Source organism: Malus sylvestris, chromosome 7 (assembly GCF_916048215.2).
Source record: "Malus sylvestris chromosome 7, drMalSylv7.2, whole genome shotgun sequence".
Lineage (NCBI taxonomy): Eukaryota > Viridiplantae > Streptophyta > Magnoliopsida > Rosales > Rosaceae > Malus > Malus sylvestris.
In genome coordinates, this window is record NC_062266.1 from 5475688 (window position 1) to 5484146 (window position 8459).

The window sequence follows — 8459 nt, forward strand, 5'->3', positions numbered from 1 at the left end:
GTCAGCTGATCAAGCTTCCTCTTCATGCTCGTCGAATAACTATTTGCAAGCACATGCAACTCTCTATTCTCACGCTTGAGCTGCCTAATCTCTTGACTAAGAGCCGCCACCTCGGCTGTCAATGATTCAACCTGGCGAGTTCGAGCAAGTAAGCGTTGGCCCATGTTGGAAACAGAGTTCGCACACTGGACACTGAGAGCCTGAGACTCTTGAACAGCTAACTCATCGGACCGTCGTGAAAGTATCCTATTATCTTTAGGAGTGATGAGGTTTCTAGCTACAACCGTAGCCGTGGTTGCATCCCTCATCACAGAGTCCTCAACTGTAAGAGGGCCATTAGAAGAAAAAAAAGACGGGCGCCATACATTACCCTGACGCGGTGCACCTGTGTCACTGCTAAGACTCAAATCTAAGCAAATGTTAAAAGGGGAAGCCATTTTCAAAAAATACTAAAAGAAAAAAGGTTGGATGAAGCAAAGAGTAGCAGAGATAATTTTTCACGGGCAGGCAATCTTCAAATTGTGCGTGTTGAATACAATTGACACCTCTTAAAAATGAGAGGCAGCACAACCATTCGTTCGTAAATCGAAGAGACACCACTCTCCGAATTTCAAAACCCGGATTTTCCTGCGTAAAGTCCGTCGACACTTTTCAGACACAATCTCAGCTTTCGGCTATCACGTGCAACTTTGTCAGATATCACTGACAAAGTTGAAAACGCGTGAGGTCCATTATGCCAACTACCGCACTTCTGCCGACAAGCGTGGGTGACAAGGCCACGCTCACCCTGCCACTTGATGTTGAGAGCTCACCATATAATTCGACCTCCATCCCATAGCAAGACACACATCCAGCCTGACCCCTTTCTTCCTTGCCGAAGACATCTGCTACCAAAACTCAGTTTCTTCCTCCCTGAAAACACATCCAGCCTGACCTTTCTTCCTCGCCGAGGGCATCTGCAACCAAAACTCAGTTTTCTTCCTCCCTAGAAACGCCTCTTCAACCAAGCCACACCAGAGTAAAGGTATCCATATCATTGGGGTTGAGAGCAAGAGTATCTCATAGCATGCTTTCTCCCTATCCTTTTCTTTGTCCTCCCTCTTCACTGCGAAGACAAGGATAAAGAAAGCAATATGTCGGAACCTCCACTCAAGCTCCTGGTAAGAAACCGACTGCTTGGAACCTTGCCTGATTGCTCACCTAGCCGTGCTCTCGAGTACTCATCCTCAACATCTTTTGCTTCCTCTTCGTATACCACGTCTGCCTGGAAAACAGATGATGCAGGTGAAGATGATGCAGATGAAGATGATGCATCGAAGCATATGGAGACAAGCACGACGAATGCATGTGCTGATCGTCCGCTACTTCTTCAAAAGCAAAAGTATCTCATATCACTGGGGTCGAAAGCAAAGGTATCTCATATCATGCTCTTCCCCCATCTTCTCCTTTGCCCTTGCTCTTGCCTGCTGAACAAGGAGAAAGGATGCAATCAGTCGGAACCTGAAATTAAATGTCCAACCAGGAACTGATTGCCCGGAACCTTTGCTTGGTTACTTACCTAGCGTTGCTCTCGAGTGCTCATCTTCAACTGCTGATATGTCTCGAATTCCCTCAGCAAATGCTTCAGGAGTGTGGATCTGTTAACATCGGCGCTTTGCACTGAAGCTGCCAAGCATGGGTGAGTCGCTGAGAGATTGTGCTCCGAAGAACCATTTAAAGGCAAAAGGTTGCACACCGCTTCAGCTATGCAAAAGAAACAAGCAGAGAAGAATGCAATACAACGAGCTGGAATAAATCATGAAGCATGAAGCCCTTCCCTGCATAACCACACAATCCAGACGGAGGAGTTCAAGTAAAGATCCAAGCTGGACAGCGTTGCTCTAACCAAAAGGCTCGAGAAGCTTTAACAACCCTTCGCTGGCACCGTCACCGAAGAGCAAAGCCTCGATAATCCTTAAAGATCAAGTCACCAACTGGAAGAAGAGCCCATCAATCTTGAAGATCATACTGTTGACAAAACTGCTCAGGGTTCATATGAAAATGCTGCGAACTTCCTTGATCTTTCAAAGCATGCATGTCCTGAAACTGCTCGTGGTCATGTTTAAGTTCGAAATCAAGCCTCAACGACCCTGACTCAAGATCAAGTGTCCACCACCCTTGAGTCAAATCCAGTTCAAGATTAAGTCTGTGGAAAGTCCTTTGGAGGAAACCAGAAAACTCATCCAGCCTAGTTCAAGATCAAAGCTGTGGAAAGTCAACAAGCACAACAAAATACGTGCCGATTCATCCATTATCAAAGCCAAGGATCGTCTACTACGTGAAGCTCCTTGTGGTCCAATTTCATCCAAGATCAAGCCTCAACGGCCCTTGAAGAAATTTCAAACAAAATTCAAGAACAAGCTTTAACGGCACTTGAAGAAACTCCCAGACCAGTTCAAGATCAAGCCTCAACGGCCCTTGGATCGACATCTACATTAAGGGACTTCAAAACGCATCTTCTACACGTGACAAGCACATGTATACTACGCGCCTTGAAGTGGGGGCATTTGTAGACATTGAAATTTCGTTGAAATAAATGTTAGCCATCACATTAAAATTACATTTGTAAACATTGAAATTTTAGTGAAATAAATGTTGACCATTGCATTAAAACTACAACCTTCACCCAAATTCACCTACAACATACACCCAAATTCACCTACAACAATCCATCCAAATTCACCTACAACCTTCACCCAAATTCACCTACAACATACACCCAAATTCACCTACAACAATCCACCCAAATTCACCTACAACCTCCACCCAAATTCACCTACCCAAATTCACCTACAACCTCCACCCAAATTCACCTACAACAATCCACCAATTCACCTACAACATCCACCAAAACAAATGGATGGTGGTGGTTCATTCCCAAAGCCTATAAATAGGCTCCTCCATCAAAGAATCAAGGGAGGATTTTAGATACACTTTCTCTACTCCCAAATTGGAAGAGAAATCACACCACACCAAAGCCTTGAAGCCTCGAAACTCTGAAGCTCTCAAGCAAATCCCGAAGGATCAAGAAAGCCCTATCTGTTCTTCGTGAAATCCTCCTTCAAGATCAAGCTCCAACGCCCCTTGAAGAACTTCCACCCATTCAAGATCAAGCCCCGACGGCCCTTGAAGAAGGTGTTCATCATTCATCAACTGTTCGTCCAAGATCAAGCCTCGACGGCCCTTGGATCAACAACACTACATCTACACGTTTCAAAGATAGAATCAGAGGATAAATTTGTAGAAGAGATTGTAACCCCTAAATCATTAATACAAATATTATTTTGGACACGTGTTCTTGTCTCTTTCGTTTCAGGAATTTCCGTGTTTACATGTACAAAAAAACATATTGTCTTTATGAGTTATAAGTGAGAAATGGATGAATAACAGTATGAGAGAAAATTCTTAAACGGTACATAAAATTCACTGAGAGTTGAGATAAGTGAGAAACTTGTTGACAGTTAAAACAGGTTTTTGTTTATAATTATTTTTTCACCTTTTATTTGAATAACAAGATAAACATGTTCATTTTATTTTTATTTTTTCAAAATATTGGGAAAAGAAAGTGTTTGGGATTTATGAAGGTATTTTTTTTTCTTTCTCTATGGAGGTATTTGGGTGATGGTATCCGTTTTTAAGGGTTAAATTTATATTAACATTATAATGAAATCAACGTCGGATATTAAGTTATAAAATTATTTCGAATATTAATTAAAGTTATAAAACTTTAACCTAAGATTAATAGAAAGGAACAAATGGTGTAGACACAACAAGATAGATTAATAAGTCTTAGTACTTCAAAACCATTTGTTGTGATAGTAGGGACTCACAATATATATCTTAGAAATATTTGAGAAATTTGCTGAAACATGTATTAGATTTTCAATTTTCATGTTAATAACTATATTAGTGCCGCAAAATCATTTGTATTAGAGATACTTGAAGAAGTTATTGACACCCTGAAACACCCCAATCCTATTTTTTTATTTAAAAATGGTTTTTGGACCTAAATTGATGAGCCCAAGGGGCCCATCCCTTTTATTTTGTCCCCCGTCTCTCTTTCTCTCCTTTAGCTCTCTCCCCTCCTCTCCCTCTCACCCGTGTCCTTTCTCCCTGCAAACCCTCACTTCCACACCACATCAATGAAGACGACAGCACCCATCACCATCACTCAGATCCTCCCTTCTCTCTTGCACCTCTCCGAGCTCACTCTTTCTCTTCTTCACACTGTGCACAGTCACGGTGCACTTGAATTCCGACGAGGTAAGTCGAAAACACCCTTCAATCTTCCTTCCTAGTAGTCTAGAAGGCTTAGTGGTTGTTAAAATGTGATTTTGATGAAGGTTTGGACACGAAATAAGTCGGGGAGACTTCCCCAGATTTCCGGCGAGGAACCCGCCACTTTCAAGGCCATTTTCGGCCAAACCATGGTGAGTTGGCCAGCGTGCAAGGTATCAATCTCTTCGTCTCGTCGGGTAGTACAACTTTCCTTTTTGTTTCACTCAATTTTGTTGAGTATTGAAGAAGTTATACTCATTTGAATCTTACCCAGTTTCCGGCAACCTCCGAGGCTTTCTAGGCATTTTCCGGCCAAACCACGACTAGTTAGATGTCGTGTGAGGTACCATTCTCTTCGTATCTTCGAGAGATATAACTTTCGTTCTTGTTTCACTTGATTTCGTTAAGTATTGATAAAGTTATGGCTGTTTAAAGTGTGTGTGGATTTCCGGCCGAATTTCCGGCTTTCTCCTCCGATCACCACGCAGGCCCTTCAGGCCACCCAAAGCATCCCGGGCCTTAGGCCCTTGTTTGGACCAGCCCAGAAACACCAAAACCCAGCCCAATTATAAATTTTATTTCCTTCATTTATTTGGTTGACCCACTGGGCCTTAGGGCCTTTTCCTTTTATTTGGGGCCTAAAGCCCGGTTGTTGGTAACTAGGCCTACGGGCCGTGCCTTGTGGGTGTGTATGGGCTGTGTGTGTGTGTGTGTGAGTGTGTGTGTGTTGTGTGTGGGTTTGGGCTTAAGCCCAAAACCACCCTTTTTAAACCCTAACCCTTTTAAACCAAAAACCTTAGGACCCTAAACTCAAAACCCAATAGATCCTAATCCTATTTAACCTAAACCCTAATTCGGATTTCAAGCCTAAAAGTTAGACCTAATTTGACCGTTGACCCCCAATCAACGTTGACTGTAGAGTTGACTTTTTTGGGTTTTCGTCCAGGACCCTTCTTAGGATAAATTCGACGTTCTGAATCTGTTTCCAATGTCCGTTTTCCCAAATTCAATTGCTATTATATAGTTTTATTGATTGACTCTTTCATGTGCTTAGGGGCAATTATTGTGACGTTTCCGTCTTCGCTAGTGGCTCAGCTTTTGGCGGCTGAGTTCTGTGAGTGGACCCCTTCTAAATTTACATGATTTTATAGTTTAATTGCATAAATGATTAGCATGCCTACGAATTTATGATTTGATTTATACCAAGCCTGTTTACTAAATATATTGGTTTCGTCTCGTGTTTTTGTGAGGAATAAATTGTTAGCCTATATTAAGCTATATTTTGATATATCGTATTTCTATAAAAACCATGAACTGGTAGACTATCCGATGGATGACGATAGGATTTTGATTAAATCCATCACTTATTATGCTAGTAGTTTTCATTATTAAACTGTGGGGGTTAGTATCTTGATAACTGTTTTATTATTATTATTGTATATATGAACTTGGTCCACTCACCTTTGTTTTGCGCCCCCATTCACGACTTAGGATCAAGGCAGCTAATCCCGGCATCAGGACACTTCCGCAGCAGTATCTTTGAATCCTCTTGATGTAGGACCCATTTCTTTATTCATTCAATTTTATCTTAATTCTTTTTAGTGATTTGATTTAGTTGTATGCTCTGAGCACGTTCCTAAATTATTATTTCATTGTATTTTAAATTCATAACCCTTATTTATTTCTTAATCTTAGCTTTTGTATCAATTAATGGCTTTCGTCACCCTCGGGTGTCCGCCAGCACGTGTCTATCCTGGTATTCAGCGAATATCAGGGTCAGGGCGTGTCACACCCACAAGTACGGACTTTCATTTTTATTTTCTCTTTTTCTTTATTTATAAACATATAAGAAAGCTATTCTTTCGTATCTCTCTTTTCTCTTCTCTTTTTCTTGTTTTCAATATATCTCCATTGATATTTTGACAAAAAATAGGATCTCTCCTATATACACACTCATATATATATATATATATATATATATATATATATATATAGTATGGACATATGAAGCACTGAAGAGTTCAATTTTATTTACCAAGCCATTGAGATGAATACAATGTTTCTCAGCAATTTCCATCCAGAAACCCTCCAGCCCCGAAAATCCCATGGTCTACCACTACCTAAAGATCAAGCGAGTCAGCGACATGGTTGAACAGATGCTGGAACAGTTTGGAAGAGTCACCATCTTTAGCTGCATTTTAACAAGTTTTGACTGCCCTCAAACCATCTCGAGTTTCTGCACAAGTTTTCACTCACTTTCCATAGATAGTGTTTGCACAAGTTATTTTATGTTTCGAACGTAAAACAGATTTTTGGGAAGGTGACTATATAGCCTCTCCTCCTTTGCATGTCTACCAACAAATGGTGTTGCAATGCAAGGAATGACGCGGCAAGGCGACGCGAGGTGAGGCAAGGGCGGTTTCGTGTGATCATAGCATTCTATTACAAATAAATTGAGGTTCCACCATAAAATCAATCGGCAATAGAGGGAGTAGCCCAACTACTTATAAGCACATGCAAATCTCTTTTTTTCTTGATGTGGAATTAATTCTTAACATATTAACCACTATCACGGCTCTGTTTTTGTATTGCCAATCACCACTTTCTTTTCTTCCTTTTTGAAGAGAATGATTTCGTTATAAACTTTATTTTCTTCCTATTTTGAAGAGAAGGATTTCATTATAAATGAGTGAATTATGGAACTGAATTCAACACAATGTTTTTCTGTTGCACATGCTTGTTATTTATGGCCTACGGATTAAACGAATTAAAAGAAAATTGAGGGACAAAAGAAAATAAGAGTGCAAAATGAGTGAAAATGTGTCTACTACTGATTAAGAGCAACTTCATCCCTAAAAAATGAGTTGGCCCAAAGTCCATTTAATCCACCCAAATGAATAGTAATTGACTTCAATGAACAGTAATTGGCCAAGTGCATCTCCACTCCTAAAAAATGAGCTGGGCAAGAGTCTAGTCAATTCATATTAAATTTTATAAAATAATAAAAAATATATTTTTAATTTCGAATAGAAATTTTAACCAATCTTGTCATGCCACATGTCATTTCTGAAAGGGTACAATTTTTGTGAAAGATGGTTAAGTGTGTGTGTGTGTATAAATCTTTTATTTTAAAATGAAATCCAACAGCCCAAAAGTGGACAAATGGCCTTTAAGATTCTGACTTTTTTTTTAACACTGGAATGCGCACCCTGAATCCCACATACCAACGGCAAAAAAAAAAAAAATTCACATAGCTGACGTCAGCCTAGCGTCATGTAGGCCGGTTTCTTGCTAAGTCCATTATGTGCTGGCCTTAAAGCTGGCTTCCACTTTGGGCCAACCTATTGGGTGGGGTAGAGTGGGTTGTTAGAGGTGGAATTGCTGTAAACTAATTAAACGAAAAACCTAAGACATTCCTCCCTCAAAAAGAGACAAACAAGAAAACATCATACATTCATGTTCCGTTGCATGTTCAAGCCCTTGCAGCAAGGTTGCACGAAACATGTGTGTTCCTTTTTCAAAAGGGAATCTGAAGCATGTCATTAATTTGATCCGTAAATGGTTAATTGTCCTTCGAATATTAATATGGTTACAAAGCTCTCAACAGAAACTGGACAAACATCAAGAGAAAAGACCATGGAACACGGTCAATCGGATGCCAGGAAAATGCAGCACATCATCAGTTATTCAGACACAAAAGAAAACTAACCAACCAAACATACGAGAAAGGTGACGATTGATTTGAAAACAATTCTGACAACTAGCAAACTATCTAGCTAATACTGTTACAATAAAGAAAAAAACACTTAGCCAAAAGATGAGAGATCAATAAGCCTAGTACATAGCAAGGAACATAAGTTCACGTACTTGTATTTCAACCTATCAAGCCATACCCACCTTCCACCTAAGGTCATCTTTTGTTGCTTTGACTACCTCTACAAACCCTTGTGAGAGATTTTTCAATGTAACCGGCACACGAGGTAGTACATCACGTGTCACTATACAAATGGTGGAATATGTGCGTTAAAAAGTTAATAATTTAAAAAAAAAATATTTCACCACTTACATAAAAACACGTCTCGTGTTTCAATCACAATAAAAAATTTCTCCCTTCACTGGTCGAAATTAGAGGTAGAAGAGAA

General features: G+C 40.1%; 1 long non-coding RNA gene across 1 annotated transcript; it reads right to left on the reverse strand.

Moving 5' to 3' along the window:
• Positions 1-2590: 2590 nt before the first annotated feature.
• On the reverse strand, positions 2591-3366 carry LOC126628025 (uncharacterized). Its single transcript, XR_007625210.1, has 2 exons — positions 2830-3366; positions 2591-2792 (listed from the first exon to the last, which is right to left on the reverse strand). It is a non-coding gene; the product is annotated as an uncharacterized LOC126628025 (long non-coding RNA).
• Positions 3367-8459: the final 5093 nt, after the last annotated feature.